The 20,653-nt window shown below is 35.4% G+C and overlaps 1 pseudogene across 1 annotated transcript in view; it reads left to right on the forward strand.

Moving 5' to 3' along the window:
* Window positions 1–9,313, forward strand: part of LOC309859289 (large ribosomal subunit protein uL30 pseudogene) — a 56,979-nt pseudogene extending 47,666 nt beyond the window's left edge. Inside the window, exon 3 of the transcript in view lies at window positions 8,632–9,313. The product of the transcript in view is annotated as a large ribosomal subunit protein uL30 pseudogene (transcript). The remainder of the gene's footprint in view (window positions 1–8,631) is intronic.
* Window positions 9,314–20,653: the final 11,340 nt, after the last annotated feature.

Consider the following 20,653-nt stretch of genomic DNA (forward strand, 5'->3'; position numbering starts at 1 on the left):
AGACTTATCAAAAAAAAAAAAAGAGAAAGTACCTAAATAAATGAAGTCACAAATGAGAGAGGAGAAATAACAACCAGTGCCACAGAAATATAAACTGTGGAAATATAAATATGAAAATATAAAATATGAAAACTATATGCCAACATAGTTGGACTTAGACAACCTGGAAGAAATGGACAAATTCTTAAACATGTGTACACTACCAAAACTGAAACAGGAAGGAATAGAAATCTTGAATAGACCAATAACCACCAAAGAAATTGAATCAGTAATCAAAAAGTTCCCAAAAACCATAAGTCCAAGGCCAGATAGCTTCACAGATGAATTCTACCAAACATTTAAAGCTAACTATTCTTCTCAAACTATTCTAAAAAATAGAAAAGGATGGAAAACTTCCAAACTTATTCTGAGGCCTACATTAGCCTGATACCAAAACCAGATAAAGACTCTACCAAGAATGAGAACTATAAGCCAATATCCCTGATAAACATGGATGCAGAAACTATCAATAAAATGCTAGTAAACCAAATCTAACAATACATTTAAAAAAATCACTCACCACAATAGCCTGGATTTATTCCTGGATTGCAAAAAAACAGTTCAATATTTACAAATCAATCAATGTGATATACCATATTACTAAAAGAAAGTGTTAAGAACCATATGATCATTTCAATAGATGCAGAGAAAATTTAACCAAATACAATATCATTCATGATAGAAACCCTTAACAAAATAGGTTTAGAAGGAATATACCTCAACATAATATAGGCCAGCTATGAAGAGCCCACAGCAAATATCATCCTGAATGGTCAAAAACTGAGGGCTTTTCCTCTACAATCAGGAACAAGACAGGGATGTCCAATCCCACCACTGTTAGTTAACATAGTATTTACTGTAAGTCCTAACCTCAGCAATCACACAACAAAAAGAAATAAAAGGTATCCAAATGGTTAAGAAAGAAGTCAAATTTTCACTCTTTGTAGAAGACATGACACGCTATATAAAATATCCAAAAACGACTAAGAAGCTGCTAGAACTGATAAACAAATTCAGTAAAGGCTCAGGATTCAAAATCAACATACAGAAATCCACTGAATTTTTGTACAACATAATGAAGAATCAAAAATAATTAAGAAAACAATCCTATTTATAGTTTCACCAAAAGCAGTAAGATACCTAGGAATAAACCTAACCAAAGAGGTGAGAAACCTGTACTCTATAAACTATAAAATATTGATGATAGAAATTAAAGATGACACAAAGAGATGGAAAGACATTCTATGCTCATGAATTGGAAAAACAAATATTGTTAAAATGTCTATACTACCCAAAGCAGTCTACAGATTTAATGCAACCCCTATCAAAATATGAACAGCATTTTTTATACACCTAGAACAAGCAATCCTGAAGTTTGTTTGGAACCACAAAAGATCTCAAATAGTCAAAGCAAACTTGAGAATGAACAAGACTAAAAGTATTACAATCCTAGATTTCAAGATATACTACAAAGCTGTAGTAATCAAAACAGTATGATACTAACACAAAGGTAAACACACAGCTCAACACAACAGAATAGAAAACCCAGAAATGAACCCATAACTATATGGTCAATTAACCTCCAACATAGCATGGAAGAGTACACAATAGGAAAAAAGGCAATCTCTTCAACAAATGGTGTTGGAAAACCTGGACAGAAACATGCAAAAGAATGAAACTGGACCAAACACAAAACACAAAACACTTTTTTACACTAAACACAAATTAGAAATTTATACCAAACACAAAAAGAAATTTAAAATGGATTAAAGATCTGAATGAACCCATAAAAATCCTACAATAGAACACAGGCAGTAACCACTTTGATATGGGCCATAGCAAATTCCTTCTAGATACATCTCCAGAGGCAAGGGAAACAAAAGCAAAAATAAACTATTGGGACGTTTAGGTGTGATTGGTGAAGGAAAGAAAAATTATATGGATTTAAAAACACGGATTTTAGAATTGTTATTATTATGAACTCCTTGAAGACAATGAATGAAATCTTTCCATATCCCCAGTACCTAGTATTAAACCTGATGCCATAAAGATATTCAGTAACAGTTTAGTGTATAGCCATTAAAAGTCAATTTTTAGTTATGCAATTTTCTGAAATAATAGCTTCCTTTTAACTCTGGCAGAAATTATTTTATAAATCTATTTTTAGCATTTAAGCTAATTCAAATAGTCAAATAAGATGAAGTTATATCAGAATATTATATTTTTAGCTAAGGGTCTGCAAAACTTACAAAGCAAAGAATAAATATGATGTGATCTTTTAAATAAGTGATAAAGATCAAAACAGACTGAAGTTAGAGGTCATGTTTACGTATAAGAAAAAGCAACAACCATTCACAAATTATTACTGTGGTGCCTAAAGTAGATCTAGATATCAATCACAGACAAGTAACTCTTCCTATACTGTTCAAGAGTTGATACTAATGAGATTATGTTCCCCTCCCAACTCTGCTATGCTCATCAATATTTTCTACCTTTCTTCAGGGTACATATGCTGTTGTGGAGACAAGAAGAGAAAGGGAAGGTGGAGAAAATGGGAGGAATTCTCCATATATGGGTACATTACTCTATAGAAAATCCTTAGTCATGGCAATGGGTATGGTGTCAGCCGAGACTGCCATAAAGGCATATCTGATTTCGGAAAAACAATGTAAAATAAGAAGTGCAACCTATTCTATTACTATTAATGGTTTTTAGCCGCTTCAACTTTTATACAAAACAACATAATGACAATGCTTTGATCAAAGATCTAAGATGGCTGACTTCTTGAGAAAGCATTTGAGTCCACAGAGATTGGCCAGAGATGAAACAATTTGTGGAACTCCAACTAGAAACCTTATAGGTCTCAGGTAGACAGAGCATAGTGACTTTGATGGGAAATGGTGACTGAAATGTGTTAGCATGCTTCACATCTTAGTTTTTAAATGTTGCACATGATTCTGACAAAGGCAAAGCTGTAAGACAACAGATCATCAGTTGTTTAGGTTGAAAATGGGGAAAGGGTTGACAACTAAGGGACAGCACAGAGAAACTTGAGGGGGGTGACAGAACTACATCTTGATCATATTGGTAGTTATGCAAATTATACATTTGTCAAACTCTTTGAGCTGTGCACCAAAAAGAGCTCATTTTATTGCATGTAAAACTTTTAAAATATTAATAGTTAATCATTTTTAGAATAAACTGGGTTGACATACAGAACTGACAAGAAGATAAGACTTGGTTAGATCAGTAGTAACTTCCTAATATTACATAAAGATAATCCATGTTGTTTTCTAATTGTTAACTCAAAGCTCTAACTGCCAAATGAAATGCACTCTTTTTGATTAAATGTACAAATGAAAGCTAAATAGGACCCTTAGAAGAAGTAAAAATTAAGAATACTTGACACAGAGAATATATAGGGTAAAAGAAAAAAATAGGTAATATCAAAATGAAGTATACAAAAGGAAGCAAGTTTTGAAGACAATTTTGATGGCAAAAGTAATTGAACAAAAAAAATCTTTGTTATAAAAAGTTAACTAAGAAATGCAGTTCTGGGGCGCCTGGGTGGCTCAGTGGGTTAAGCCGCTGCCTTTGGCTCAGGTCATGATCTCACGGTCCTGGGATCGAGTCCCGCATCGGGCTCTCTGCTCAGCAGGGAGCCTGCTTCTCTCTCTCTCTCTGCCTGCCTCTCCGACTACTTGTGATTTCTCTCTGTCAAATAAATAAATAAAATCTTTAAAAAAAAAAAAAAAAGAAAAAAAAGAAATGCAGTTCTGTTGGAGGCTGAGACTTCAGTTTCAGTTAAGAATATTTAATGCCGGGCGCCTGGGTGGCTCAGTGGGTTAAGCTGCTGCCTTCGGCTCAGGTCATGATCTCAGGGTCCTGGGATCGAGGCCTGCAGCGGGCTCTCTGCTCAGCAGGGAGCCTGCTTCCCTCTCTCTCTCTCTGCCTGCCTCTCCATCTACTTGTGATTTCTCTCTGTCAAATAAATAAATAAAATCTTTAAAAAAAAAAAAAGGAATATTTAATGCCAAGATTTTGCAATCACTCAAAAAGTCTAAGGTAAATAAACCAACCTACTGTATATAAATTTTAAAATAAGAAATCTTAAATACTGTATACTTATAAATCTAATATCTTAGAAAACTTTCTAAGTTTTCTTACATTCATCAGAGAAAGGGATATACCCTTTATATAGACATCACTACAGAAAATCATGTCTATTAAAGGGAACACATTTATTCTCCCCATTTTTCTTGAGCTAACATTTCAGAAGGAACCAGAAAGGAGAAACAAACCCATCTTCTCTACTTTCCTCAATTCACCATTCAATGTTAATGGTAGATAATTTATGTAGATAAGTGTTTACTTTTCAACCAATGGCTTGTGTAGCCAATATTCACTGTAGCCATCAAGTAGGTTCAGAAATCACCTCAGGTCAGCAAATGGAGAGAGCAGCATGGCCTTGAAAATACACCCCCCAGTGTCCCTTCTTTTAGTCCCAGAACTGAAAGGTGACTACATGCATGCACAGAAGTTAATGTGATGTGGGATTTTTTTTTTTTCATCTCACTTTGTCAGTCCTCATGGAATATTCTATACAATTTAATAACGTGCTCAAGTCTGGGAATCACATAATCAAGTTCTTTCTATTCCAGAATTATACTTAGTCCTGTCAGATAGGTAGGAAAACTCTACTGAAGTGTGCATGAGCCAATACACCCTTAATACACCATTTTTCCACTGGCTGCCAATGGTGAAAAATGTACACTAAATAAAATCATAAATAAACCAGAGGAAGGTCTGAGTGGCTTTATTTAAAATCTGGGTGGGGTTGAGGGTGCGGAGGAACTGACACTTCTAACTAAACACAAACCTCAAGCAGTTATCAGAAAAAGGCACACAGTGGCTTTATTGTTCTTATGAAAGAATGTTCAACTTGGACCATTATACAAAGAAATGTAAATCAAAACAAGATAGCTTTTTCACTTATCAAACTGCAAAAATTTTTAGGTTTCTAGTTGAGCATGACTGTGCAGAAATGGGCATTCTCCAACTGTTTGTCAAGGTGAAGGTATTCCCTAACTAGCAATTTTCCTTACAGATATACTCCCCAAAATATTCCAAAACACATGGATAAAAGGTTGTCTCATTTTTGTTAATAACAAAAAATATATATAAACAACTTCTTAAATAAACTATGACACATTTATAAATTGGAGTATTCTGTCACTTTAAAATAAATAAGCAAACTGGTATGTGTTGATACAGAAGCATCTGCAAGATGTAAATTTTTAGAAATCAAAGATGACAACTCCAGCCAAAATGGAGTAACCCTACTACAGCTCTCTCTCCCACTAGTGTAACTAAAAACTCTATACGAATTAAAAAGCAACTAGAAGGCAACTGTGAAAATTATACAAGGGAACCAAGGCTTAAAGAATGATCTATAATAGGAGTAAGTTTTGCCATCTTATTTCCTCCTTTATCATCCAGCTTTGACCCAAGAGTGACCCCCAATGCAAAACTGAGGATGGATACAGGCAGCAAAACCTCTGAGAAAACCTATCTTTCTGGGGAGAAGACTGGGAAAAGGGATCACAGTGAGTTGAAGAGTATGAGAGACACCCATTTATTCTTACTTGTTTTTCTCTTGTTTTATGTCATTAAACTCCCTGGAGGAGAGAAGAAAGATTGATGCAGAAAGAAAAATTTGAATAAATTTGTTGAAAGCCATATATTTAGAGATTCATGAAGCTCAGCAGACCCTAAACAGCATAAACTCAAAGAAAAGTTTGCACAAATAGCAGCCAAGTAACTGTATGACAAAGATAAATTTTAAAATCTTGAAAGCAGCCATAGAAAAATGATATATTACATATAGGAGAACAAAATTTTGACTTCAGAATTCTCCTTAAAAGACAAAGAAGCTAAGACATCCTTAAAGCAGGACATCTTTAAAGCACAGAAAGAAAAGAACTGTTGAGTTCTACATCCAGCAAAAATACCCTTCACGAATGATGACAAAATAAGGACATTCTCAGCTAAAGAAAAAATAAGATAATCTAAAACAATAACAACTTTAAAAGGATAGAAATCTTACAATGTATGTTCTTGAACTATGATTAACTAGATATTAAACTGTATAATCTAAAGAGAAATAGGAATTCCTGGGTGGTTCAGTCCGTTAAGCATCTGCCTGAATTCAGCTCAGGTTGTGATCACAGGGTCCTAACATTAAAGTCCTGCACTGAAGTCCTTACTTAGTGGGGAGCCTGCTTATTCCTCTGTTTGGGGCTCCCCCTGGTTGTTCCCCACCCCTCCAACAAATAAGTAAATAGGATTTTTAATTTAAAAAAAACAGAAAACCCTCAATTTGTAAAATGTAGACAACACACTTCTAAATAAACCATGGGTGAAAGAGGAAGTCTCAGGGGAAATTAGAAAATATTTTGACTGAATGAAAATGAAAAGATAAAATATCAAAACTTACAGCATGCAGCTAAGAGTTCTTAAAGGGATATGTATAACATTAAATCTTATGTTAGAAAAAAAAGGTCTCAGGGCACCTGGGTGGTCTAGTTGGTTAAGCATCTGCCTTCTGTTCAGGTCATGATCCTGGGGTCCCAGGACTGAACCTGCTCCCAGCTGAGTGGGGACCCGCTTCTTGCTCTCCCTCTGCCTGCCGCTCTGCCTGCTTGTGATCTCTCTCTTCCAAATAAATAAAGACTTTGAAAAGAAAGAAACAAAAAGGTCTCGATAATGAAAGTGGAAAAGGAAGAAAAAAGTAAACCCAAACCAAATAGAGACTAGAAAAAGCCAAATCTGAGAACAAAAATCAACAAAATTTTAATCAGAAATTTGATGAAACTAAAATATGGTTCTTTGAAAAGATCAATAATATTTGTAAACCTCTAGACAGACTGACCAAGAAAAAAGAGAAGATATAAATCACCAGTAGCAGGCATAAGAGATCCTACAGACATTAAAATGATAATAAGGAAATACAACAAACAATTCTATGCTCGTGATTTCAAGAACTTAAATCAAATGGGCCAGGACTTTAATGAACAGAACTCACTGAAAAAGAAATAAATAACCTGAATATTCCTATATTATTAAAGAAATTGAAAACCTTCCCACAAAGGAAACTCCTGGCCCAGATGGTTTCACTGGAGATTTCTACCTAACATATTTATCAAACATTTCTAGGAAAAAATATCAATTTTATGTTATCTCTTCCAGAAAATTAATTGAGAAAACACTTCCCAACTTATTTTAAGAGCTGCCATCACAATGATACCAAAACTAGAAATAAGACATTATAAGAAACTACAGACCAATATCCATGTGACCACAAATGCCTAAATCATCAACAAAATTCTAACAAATTATATTCAGTAATATATAAAAATAAAATACATTATAAACAAACTGGGGTTTATTCAAGGAATAGAAAGCTGGTTCAATATTTAAAATCAATCAATGTAATTCATTATTAAGAATTTTTTTTTTAAAGATTTTATTTATTTATTTGACAGAGAGAAATCACAAGTAGATGGAGAGGCAGGCAGAGAGAGAGAGGGAAGCAGGCTCTCCGCTGAGCAGAGAGCCCCATGTGGGACTCGATCCCAGGACTCTGAGATCATGACCTGAGCCGAAGGCAGCGGCTTAACCCACTGAGCCACCCAGGCGCCCCCATTATTAAGAATTTTTTTAAACATAGATAATCTCAATGAAAAAAGGAATACTTTTACAGGAGTCAACATCCACTCATGATAAAAATTCTCTGCAAAGTGGGAACAGAAGAGAATGTCCTCTACCTGATAAAGGACATCTACAAAAAATCTGTAGCTAACATAATACTTACCCAAGTTTTAATCCAAATTATCCAAGTCTTAATTATCTAGTCTGTAAAATGAGGATATAAATATTTGCCTTTTAGATTTATTATGAAAGTTAAAGTTATTAGCATAGTGCATTAAGAATGGTGAAAATAGGGATGCCTGGGTGGCTCAGTCAGTTAAGCTGCTGCTTTCGGCTCAGGTCCTGATCCCAGGGTCCTGGGATCGAGTCCCGCATGAGGTTCCTTGCTTGGCAGGGAGCCTGTTTCTCTCTCTGCCTCTGCCTGACACTCTGCCTGCTTGTGTGCTCACTCTCTCTCTCTCTCTCTCTGAAAATTAAATAAATAAATAAAATCTTTTTTTAAATGGTAAAAATAGTCTTTTCCAGCTGGAACCACAGAGGATGCAGAAGAGAAGAAAAAGAGGATTTCTATGGTGCCAGAAATCCTTAAGAAAAAAGCAAAGCAATTTCTCAGATTTGAAGATCAAATGTCTGAGAAAGTAGTTTGCTCAAAAAATGCTTCGAAAAGCAAGGAGAGGGGCACCTGGGTGGCTCCATTGTTAAGTGTCTGCCTTCGGCTCAGGTCATGGTCCTGGGGTCCCGGGATATAGCCCCACATTGGGCTTCCAGCTCATCAGGAAACCTGTTTCACCTTCACACTCCCTGTGCTTGTGTTCTCTCTCTCACTGTCTCTCTCTCTCTCTGTGTCAAATAAATAAACAAAATCTTAAAAAAAAAAAAAAGAAAAAGAAAAAGAAAGAGAGAGAGAGAGAAGGAGAAAAAAAGAAAAGAAAAGCAAGGAGAAACCCTATTTATCAAAAAGCTAAGCATTACCACAAAGAATATAGGCAGATCTAGAGAACTGAGATTCAAAGGGTCAGGATGGCAAGAAAAGTTGGCAACTCCTATGTACCTGCAGAACCCATATTGGTGCTTGTCATCAGGATCAAAGGTAGCAGTGGTGTGAGCCCAAAGGTTCCAGAGGTGTTGCAGCTTCTTCAATGGCACCTTTGTTAAGCTCAACAAAGCTTCAGTTAACATGCTCAGAACTGTGGAACCATATATAGCATGGGGGGACCCAACCCTGAAGTGGTAAATGAATTGATCTAAGAGTTTGGTGAGGGCAAAATCAACAAGTGAGTTGCCCTGACAGGTGATACAGTGATTGCTCAATATCTTGGTAAGTATGGCATCATCTGCATGGAGGATCTGATTCAGCAGATCCGAACGGCTGGAAAATATTTCGAAGAAGCAAACAACTTTTTATTGACCTTCAAGCTATCTTCTCCTCAAAAGGGAATGAAGGAAAAAGACCACCCATTTTACAGAAGGTAGACATGCTGGTAACAGGGAAGACCAGATCAATAGGCATATTAGAAGGATGAACTAAAGTATCTACCATGATTATTTTTATAAGCCGGTCATTTAATAAATGACTACTTTCATACTGAAAAAAATGGTGAAAATAATAATTATTATATATGCAATAATAATAAAATTTATATTCATCATATATCAATTCTGCATTATTGGTTGGAATGCTGCGTAGTCCAGAACTCAGAATAGCTGCAGTATTATCACACACTACACACACACACACAGAGCACACATTGTAAAAAGCACAAGATAATTTTTAAAAAGTCAAACAAATAGGAAATAAAACTGGAAAAGGGAAATAATATCCTATGACTGATCATTCTTTCTGATAATGAGAACTAGCAGTCATTTCCTAAAATCAACTCCATTGAAAAACAAAATGGAAAACATCACAATGAATTTGAGACAAATTCTGCTGACAAAGTTGTCCCTGTAAGACAATCCAATGCAAGACATAGTTTCAGACTCACGAAATCAAAGTTTCCTAGTGAAGTTGTTACTCATGGCTTTTCTTAAATCGCAGTTCTCATTCCTGAAAGTTCCAAGCAGTCTTCTGGAATTTGTGTTGCTTAAAGGATTTCTTTGTTTTGGGGAGTTTTTATAGTAAGGTTGTCCAGATTACTTCAAAGCAGAAATTTTTATTGATATAAACTAGGGACCATTTTTCATGCTAGAGAGATTAAACTAAGACCCAAATCTACGTGAGAATCAAAAAAAGGGTACTTACCCACCCACCCGCTTGCTAAGAATAAATATTCTGATAAACAATAGTAAACTTTCTGAGGCTCCTACTTCCAAGCCCTAGTATACTCCCCAGTAATTCTAAAAGTTCAGGTAGTATGAATGCTTTCAGATAATTTAGCTTTATTTCAGAGTATGGAATTCATACCACTCTAAGAGTATTGCTTTTATATTATGTTGTAACTATTCCTGTGTTATATATTTTGAGGTGTTTTTGTGCCTCCTATGCTCTATTTAAGTCCTCCTGAGGTTTTCTTCCTGTATGTTAATGGTTTATTGATATACTAGGAATCTAGCTTAGTTTCTACTACCCCCAATAAGCATTTTATAGTTAATATTAAAGAATGGGTTTTTTTTAATCCTGAGGGTCTCACATTATAACAAGGGCTAGTTTAAATAAAGAGTTTTAATCTTTCAGACTGCAGAAACTCATGCAAAAATAAAATAGTAGTGGGTGGTCACCAATATAATGAAACTTCATTGAATAATTCCTTATATATATTATTTAATGGAGTATACCAATCTTGCATCCTCATGGGAAGTTAAATTTAAAAGTTTCATACTGCTCTGATTCTTATGATGTATAGATTCCTTTATGAGTCCACTGGCAGATGTTACTATTTTAAACACTCAGAAATCATTAGATTAAGTATAACCACCCAGTTGGATGCAAAATTTAATTTCCAAATGAAAAATTATTTCTAATGTAGTTTATACAACTTCATGATGCTTTTTCTTTGAGGATACATAGTATTAAATGTTCTTTATAAAGAGGATGCAAAATATATATCCTGCTCTATATAAGTTGATTTTATATCAATATCAAGGGATTTTGATGACATAATATATGTCTTTCACTAAGGCAGTCCATATGGCCAAATAGCACAGACCAATTTTTCTTCTATAAATGGAAACATTCTCTACTTAAGGATTTCACAGTCCTGAAAATCCCTGGTTGTAAACCATGGTCTCATAAAGAGACTAATGAGCAAACCCAAATGTGTAAGATAGCGAAAAATTAATGCACTGGGGTGAGAGAGAGGCAGCTGACCGTGGAATCCTCTGCTGTGATGTAAGGTAGAGAACAGATAGGCTCTTTCTAGATACTACATATTGCTAAAAATAAGATAATGGACATGGTCTTACTGCCTTCTCCTTCTAGTAATAGAAGTCTGATATTCCTCATCCTCATGTAGTTTGGATAAGACTGACACTACCAGCTCCATGGATGGGCATGTGACCCAAGACAGATAAACCAGAGCCACTGAAACTCAATCCTTACACTTTGGTTGGAACTACTGGAAAAAAAAAAAATCCCTTACACTTGAATTGTTGGCACAATAGGACCTAAACCTAGAACTACTGATAGCTATTTTATCACCATGAGGGAGGCGCCTGCTCAAAAAATGGGGCCAATACACAGAAGCAGAGCCAAGAAAGAAAGATAACCTTACTGACATCATTTGAGTCCCTGGATCAGACCATGTGAGTGAAGGTCTTGACTTTTCAGATATGGAGCCAATCCTCTCTTTTTCTTTTTTCTTAAGCCAGTTCTTAAATAAAAGAAAGTTCTTTCTAAAGTATTAATCTAAGATACACTCATGGTTTACCCTTTTAAATATTTGAGGAGAGTCAATACTACAGTCACATAGCTCATGTTTCAATATTAAAAGATTCTTGCATTTGCAATGGGGAGAGTCTCTAGCAAGCACCATGCTTTTGTGTTAGTATCTTATTGATTATTTCTTAATTTGTGTATATTTCTCATTATAGATACTTCAGAGTACTCAAGGTTCTCCCCCATTCATAGGGATTTCTGGCAGAGAATAAATTCATAAATAAAGAGAAATGTGCATATTAACAGAAATATAGGGATAGCTTATTTTTAACTTTTGTAAGTTATTTATCAAAGTAAATTTTATAAATTTTAATTAGGAACAAATTAAATGAAAAAACATGAAACTAGTTATCTTTTTATCCTCATCACCTAGCTCAGTACTGGGAGCTTACTACTGGTTGAATGAATAAATGCATTCATGAATAAATGAATATTTAATTAATGGAAAATCATCACCCAATATCTGACTATTGTATTTTTCCCATATAACATTGTTTTTGTTGATTCATTTTCTCTACATGTAAATGTATAATGATAATTTGGAATCACTGCATGTTATTAGTACAAATCTGGGAAATCCACTAACACTTCTACAAAAGTCCACTCTCGTGGTTTAAGAAAATACCATGTTTTCAGGAGATTTTGCAAATGACACACTTCTCATTGCCAACAGAGAAACAATCTTCTCCTTATTTCTCTTTTCTTTTCTTTTGTTCATAAGGCTTTTAGGAAAGAAAAGAGTGATAAAATCATATAAGTTCCACTTGGAACATTTTATTAATATGAGCCTCTAATTTATTTTGATCTTTCAGAGGCTTAGCAAATATGTAATTTCCATATAGTTGTCTTAGAAATAGAACTTTCTCAGATGATTGTATAGTCATTATCAATCTCCACAATAAACAGATGGTAGTTTGAAAAGTTATCAACTTTTCAAAAAATTAATAAAATGGGAAGCAAGATGGATGATTGACCTTCACACAGCAAACTACAAGCCTAGTGCACAAAACATCTGACTTCCATCTTTTATGAGACCATGCAACAATGGCTACCATCCCAAACCACAAAGACAAAGAGCAGTATGAAAGTCCCACTAAGAGAACAAGGTTTCAGAGAATTCTCTTCCTTCTAGCCATGTCTGGGCTGATGCCAGTCTGATTCTTTCCTGTGCTACAATATATGTGACCAGATTCTCTCAAACATTGGCATGAAGTCACATTTTACACTCAGTCACTGGGCACCTGGGTGTCTCAGTCAGTTAAGCATCTGCCTTTGGTTCAGGTCATGAGGGTCCTGGGATTGAGCCCCACATTGGGCTGCCTGTTTAGTAGAGATCCTGCTTAGTAGAGATCCTGTTTCTCCCTCTCCCTCTGCCTCTCTCTCCCTACTTGTGTTCTTGCTTACTCTGCTCTCTCTCAAATTAAATAAATAAATTTTTAAAAAATAATAAACTCGGTTACTAATACTAGTGTCATTACTAGAGTATTCAGATTTTGAACTTGCTGGGAAGGTTCTATTTTCTCTATAGTTAACCTGACACATTTGTAACATCTGATCAATGCAAAATATTAATAAAAGTTATCATAACTTCATCAAGATCAAAAGCTTCTGCACAGCAAAGGAAATAGTCAACAAAATAAAGAGGCAACCCACAGAATGGGAGAAGATATTTGCAAATGACAGTACAGACAAAAGGTTGATATCCAGGATCTATAAAGAACTCCTCAAACTCAACACACACAAAACAGACAGTCATATTTTTAAAATGCTCATATCTTTAAAAAAGATATGAACAGACACTTTTCCAATGAAGACACACAAATGGCTATCAGACACATGAAAAAATGTTCATCATCACTAGCCATCAGGGAGATTCAAATTAAAACCACATTGAGATATCACCTACACCAGTTAGAATGGCCAAAAGTAGCAAGACAGAAAACAACATGTGTTGGAGAGGATGTGGAGAAAGGGGAACCCTCTTACACTGTTGGTGGGAATGCAGGTTGGTGCAGCCTCTTTGGAGAACAGTGTGGAGATTCCTCAAGAAATTAAAAATAGAACTTCCCTATGACCCTGCAATTGCACTCCTGGGTATTTACCCCAAAGATACAGATGTAGTGAAAAGAAGGGCCATCTGTACCCCAATGTTTATAGCTGCAATGGCCACGGTCGCCAAACTGTGGAAAGAACCAAGATGCCCTTCAGCAGACAAATGTATATGTGGTCCATATACGCTATGGAGTATTATGCCTCCATCAGAAAGGATGAATACCCAACTTTTGCAGCAACATGGATGGGACTGGAAGAGATTATGCTGAGTGAAATAAGTCAAGCAGAGAGAGTTAATTATCATATGGTTTCACTTATTTGTAGAGCATAACAAATAACATGGAGGACAAGGGGAGATGGAGAAGAGAAGGGAGTTGAGGGAAATTGGAAGGGGAGGTGAACCATGAGAGACTATGGATTCTGAAAAACAATCTGAGGGTTTTGAAGGGGCGGGGGTGGGAGATTGGGGGAACCAGGTGGTGGGCACTAGAGAGGGCACGGATTGCATGGAGCACTGGGTGTGGTACAAAAACAATGAATACTGTTATGCTGAAAAGAAATAAAAAATTTAAAAAAATAAAAATAAAAAAATAAAAGTTATCATAACTATTTAAAAGGAAAGAAGATGTGCTCTTCTTATCTTTTTCTGTAGGACCTCCATAACTTGGAAAATACACTAGTTAATTCCCATAATAACCTTGCCAAATAGGTTGGCACAATTTTCCTCTTTGAAAGAATAAAGAAACCAAAGTTACTATGCCTGAATAACAGAATTTAGAACTGAAAGAAACTCCAAAAAATTAGCAATCTGAGCTTAATTATATCATGTATCATTTTCATTCCTGCTATATGCCAAGCACTGAAGTAGGCAAAGAAAACTGGGGCCCAGCAAAGTTAACTTTGTCTAAGACCATTTGCCTACCTCAAAGCAAAAGTGGTCCTCCAAAGTTTCCACCACTGTTTCTGGACCATACTAGCTTAAGATACAAAAGTAAAATCAGAAAAGTTTTCTCCTCTCTAAGATCTACTCTATCCCACCTAACATGCTGGTGACCTTGCCAGTACCTCCAATATGATATGCAAAACTTGTTACTCTTAAAATATAGTTTTAAAGCTTTTCTTCTCAGATATATTAACCTGCAATGGGTAACGAAGTATATCAAATATTCTCTTTGGAGAAAAAGAATGCAGACTCAAGATCAAGATGAACATATTTGTCAGCCTAAGGGAAACTCCTGGATACTTGATTTCTTTGTTTTTCTCCCAACTGTAAAACAGAAATAATAAAACAAGGATGTTGTAAGGTTAAAAATATTGCATTTCTAAAAAGCTTCATACTTAGGATGAGCCCCATAAATGAGAATTATCATTCTTATTATTTATTTAAATATCACACTCCAGTTTTAGCAAGGAATTGTTCTGTTGTTGGAATGCAAAATTTCTTTCCATTATTCCATTGGTCTGAGACAAGGAAATGGTCCAACCAGTCTTTAATCTTTCTAATAAATTGTACTCCCAGGCTCAATGGAAATTCCTTTAGCTAGCTTAAGTGGCTCATCCTCTAATTGCCTCGCTAAAGCTCTACACATTATTATCCAAATATGTAACTCTCCAGTGAAAACACCACTGCACCCATAATCATTTCCATTTCCCATCCCCATATTTTGGCCTTTCCCGTGAACCTCTCTAGTTTTCTTCTCAAGTAGATACAGCAGAAAGCAACCAAGCATTTTGTAGGCGTGGTGCATAGTGGAAAGAATATGAGCATCAGAGACATACAAGGTTACAATGGCAGTTCCTCCACTGCAGAATTTCAACCCAGATAGGTGAACCCAGGCAGGTGTCTTGGTTTCCTGAGTCTGAGTCTCAGTTTTTCTCCTTTACAAAATGGAGATGATAATATATAGATTACAATGTTGTCAGGATTGATGAGACTATACATGCAAACCCTCAAGCACAAAGGGAAATAGAAACTATCATTATTTTGAAAAAAGTGTTTTGTCTGTCCCTTCTAAGGTTAAACTGTTGGATCTCATAACTTGGTCAGTTCAAGCTATTTTATAAAGTAAATCAGCAATAGGATCTTATTTTTTGAGCACAGACAACCTTAATACTTTCCTTCGCCCTATGTTTAAATGGACCCTAATCAGATTAATTTTAGAAAATAATGAGCATCGGGTAAATGTATATATACAATCTCACTTTCAGAAGGACAAGTTTCAATATAAAGAATGCAAAGTGATTTTTTCCTTCTATTATCCCATTCAATTGAGACCGTAAGTACTCTTATCAATTACAGATATGACATTAATTTTATTAGCCGCTGCTATTCTGCTCTCCCTCTTTAAACTGATTCAAATGGGATGAATATTTTCCTGAAAAACTGTAGTGATTCACCTGGGCCTGCACTTTCTAAAAAACAGAAAAATAAAATAAATTCATTGTTGTAATTACTATTTTTCAGTTTTGAGATAGTGAAATTCATAGTCTTACACTGGAACTCTAAGCTCTAGCTTTATAACACTAGAAAGTAATTATGAACATAATTAGATTTCACAAAAGCAAGCTTAATTAAGATGTAGAAGTCTTGACTGTGACAGAATTTCAGGGTTGATCCCAGCTTCAGAAGGCATCTAACCTCTCTCTTTCCTTAACAACAACAACAAAAAAGTCCAGAAGGACTTTTGATCAATACACGTAAAAGATTCTCTCACTTGCCTCTCCAAAAGACAAATTCTTCCTTGGGGAAAATTCTTCACTCCTTTAAGTAAATTCTCTCCACCAGCTAATAAACTAACAAAAGTACTACATCCCCCTTTTGCAGGTAATCAATTTCAAAACCCAGACAAATAGGAGGAGTGAGGCACATTGATACATAACAACTGTCTCATGGAAAAAGTCAATAGAGGAAAATGTCAGGTTTCCCTACTTTCTAATTAGAATTACTCACAGAAAACATTATGTTTTCTTGCCTGCCTGAAGGCCACTTCAGACCAAAAGGGTTGAAGTAAGCCTGGGTGGGTAGTTTTCAATGGATTTCTGTTGAAAGTTTTTTGATAAAACATGGTGCTGGGGTTAAAACTTTAGGATCTGGAAAGGTTATTCTGGAGATCATCCACCCTGAGTAATGTGGTATCTAGAGACCCGATAAGGTTAATCCAAATTATCCGGGAGATTACCCCTGAGACAGCAAATGGTTCCATAAACATCACCATTGCTATCCCAAGCAGAGAAATGATATGCTTCACTTTTGTTAGCATTTTCAAGGAGACTAAACCTGAAAATGTCAGTGAAATGAAGACTTGAGTTTATAGGCAAAGCTGTCCCTGGACCTCTGAATTATGAGGCTAGACTTCCAGTAGCTGTCAAGTTATAGGTCAGGCCCTTCTAGGTCAACTTTCACCTCTTTCACAAAACCCATGATGAAATTTCAAAGGCTTTCATGGGAAGTTTTATTAACTTAAGTTAGTTTGAAAGAAAAAGGTAGGCAGGGCAAAATGTGAGAACCCATTATCTTTGTTCATTGTTTTCTGTCCTTTTTGCTGCAATGCTTGTAGGATCACACACGGATAATCAATTATTCTGCGCACACAGTGGGAAGGCAGGGTGAAAAGGCTAAAAGGATTCTTAAAACATTTAGGACAGCTGGCATACAATATTCAAAAACTAAAAAAAGTAACTTCTTTTTCCTTTCACGTTTTTAATACTTTTAACTTCCAAGTTATTCAAAATGAAGTTGAAGTGGTTTAATTTTTTTCAGAATTACCACTCATGTTATAAAGGTATGGGGGTGGGGATAAAAATTTACAGATCATAAGCTAAAATCTGTTATTACCTGGTGCATAGTAGGTGCTCAATAAATATTTGTTGGCAAATTCTGTTAAATTTCTGCATTGAAAACAAAACCAAAGAGTTAGTCTGTGTTAGGACTGATGTGTGTCAATTGTGTTATTTCCATACTCAGGTGATTATTTATACATACAAATAGTTATTTGGAAAATGAAAAGTTTAAAATATATCCAGATATATAAACATAAAAAGATTTTTTTATATGGAGAAAAAAAAGAATCACTATGTTGGTGTTATTTAGTGATTTTTGTTTACCTTTCAGTCAATTTCCCTAATTCTAGTTCTAATTTGGGGATTTGGTTCCATGAGGTCCAAAATCGTGGTTGCTCACTATCATTCATCCTAAACAAAGACCTAACTAAGCCATCTGTGTCTTTACAACTCCATAACCATCAGCCACAACATGCCTTTCCTGTCAGGACCACTGCCATAGTCTCCTAAATGAGAACTCTGGATTCTTGCTGGTCCCTCTAAAATCGGGTCCATTTTTATCGAGCACTTTTGTTTTGTTTTGTTTAAATTCAAGTAGCCAACATACAGTACTAATTAGAGGGTTTTTTTAATACACACATCTGGCTGCATCCCTTTCCGTTGTGCAGGACATGTCAATAGTTACTTATTCACAACCTGTCACAAAGACCACATGGCCTCACATTCATAAAAAGCCACAGATTGAAAGTTTGGCCCTACCTCCAAATGAGGATCTATATATAGTCACAGAGACATAGTGCCAGGATTGAGAGAAGATAGCTCATCATACAACTTTAAACTGGTGTCCTTTTACCAACTCATACCATCTGAGGTATACTTTAAACTGATCTTTGGTAAATTCTGTAACTTTCTTGTGAATATAATGCTTATACTGAATTGCATTTTTTATATTTTGAGAGTATAAATATTATAGCCCTAATTATTAGGGGACTTTGGGGGGGGGGGGTTGTGTTTTTTTTTTTTTTTTTAAGCATTTCTTCATTTCTTTCCATCTACTAGAATCCAAGGCCTAAGCTTCTCTCAGTATCTGAGGGGTCCCTTCCCAGGGAACTTGGGATAACATGGGTACTTAATATGGCCCACAAGGCCCTAATTGCTCTGGGCTACTGTCTAACTTAATTCTATAGCCTCATTATTTCACGACACTCCTTCTTGCCTCTGAACTCTGGCAATTCTCACCTTCTTTGGGCTCTCCAGAACCCAGTCCATGCTCCCTCCTGCCAAAAACTTTTGCATATAGATGCCCCGTCTGCAATAATCTCCTTCCTTAAGTCCCTGACTCCTCTTCAGTGTTATTATCTGTTCATCCTTCAGATCTCAGCTCAAGGGCCACTGCCTCCAGGAAGACTTCTTTGGCTTCTCCTAATATACAATTATATATTCTCCAATACCATGTTATTACCCCAATTATAATTATGCTTCTATCTACATGACTCTTAAATTAATATCTGTCTCTCCACCAGATGTTATAAGAGAAGAAATATCTTTTCATCAGGAGCGGGAGGGGGCAGCAATGTGTGTATGCACACATACTTTCTTCACCCAGCACAGTTGGCTGACATTTATTAGAAGCTTAAAATACATTTGTTTAATAAACAAATTTTTTTATTATTCCATGCTGTCTCTTAAAAAGAATCTGAACACTCAGATTGTTTTGTGAGATTAAGAGTCTCTTATGGTTTGCTGGGAGGAGGATGGGTATGGAGAGGGTAGTTGGGTGATGGACATTGAGAAGGATATATAATATGGTGAGTGCTGTGAAATGTGTAAGCCTGATGACTCACAGACCTGTACCCCTGGGGAAAATAACACATTATATGTTAATAAAAAATTAATAATAATAATAAATCTGAACAGATATTAATTATAATCTGTTTTAAAAAGTGATTATATCCAAAGCCTAATTTATCTAAAATAAACAAAAAACTTTGCAAAAAAAAAATAGGTATTATATGAAAACAGTTTGAAACCCATTCAAAAAAATCTCTTTTGCTAGTGACTTTCAGTCTAAAATATAAAACTTTAACCTCAGGTGCACTAAACAGAAGAAAACAGCACCAGAGATTTAAGAGACTGTGTGGGATTTTATGCCACAAACAAAATGGACTGAGCCAAAACATTCAGTTGACTCAGTTCTCCATGCCTGTTTAAGCATCTGAGTCACGTGGAGGAAAAGGGGAAACATCGATCACTGCTTCTCAGCCATCTAGACATCCCCCAATGAATCACATCAGAGATATGCTTTGGTTCTACTCCCATCTCACTTATTCATACAGATAGAGGCTAAAGAGAAAAAGTTTCTCCTATACCACAATCAATCATATTGTGTCAGTAAAATGGATAAGTAAAAAAATTATTATATAAATAATATAATTGTGTAATATGTACGTCATTATAATATATACATAATACATACACTATAAAAATTTAACTTTCTAAATGTAAAGGAAAAGAACATTTTGAGTATAAAGGAAATAAGAACACTTTGATTGTGGTCACAGGAAAACCTCCCATGCTGATGGAAAAGCCATTAAAGATCAGTAGTTGAAGAACTTACATGTGTACAGTGCTTACTAAAGGCTAGGCCCCCATCTAAATTCTTTTACGTATTTTAACTCACAACAGTCTTACAAAATAACTATTTATTAAATATTCTGATATTTCAAACCCACTTTATACATAAAGAAACTGATGCACAGAGAGGTTAAGTAACTTGCCCAAGATCGCACAAACTAGGGAGCAGAAAAACAAGGATTAAAACCCAGGCTGCATGGCTCCAGATTCTACCCTCCTAAAAACATTATACTGGCTCTCAGTAGTTGTCAGTCATGGACTCCACAATCCTAAATTCACATATCCCTCTAAAACATCCAATATTGTAGTTTTTTCTCCACAAACACTAACTTTTTGAAGCTGCATATAGTCATTTTTCTCAGCATTAGAACTACTATTTAAGATCTGGAAGAAAAACATCTGAGGGAGAGAAGAAAGTTAAAAGAGAGGAAGCTAGAATCAACCCCTCCAGTTTTGTATCATAATCATAATCATAACTAACATTTTTTGGACATTGTGCTAAGTGTTCTAAGAAATTGTCTCATTTAAATGACACATAACACACACAGATCAATGGAATAGAAT

The sequence above is a fragment of the Mustela nivalis genome, assembly GCF_964662115.1.
Source record: "Mustela nivalis genome assembly, chromosome: 2".
Classification (NCBI taxonomy): domain Eukaryota; kingdom Metazoa; phylum Chordata; class Mammalia; order Carnivora; family Mustelidae; genus Mustela; species Mustela nivalis.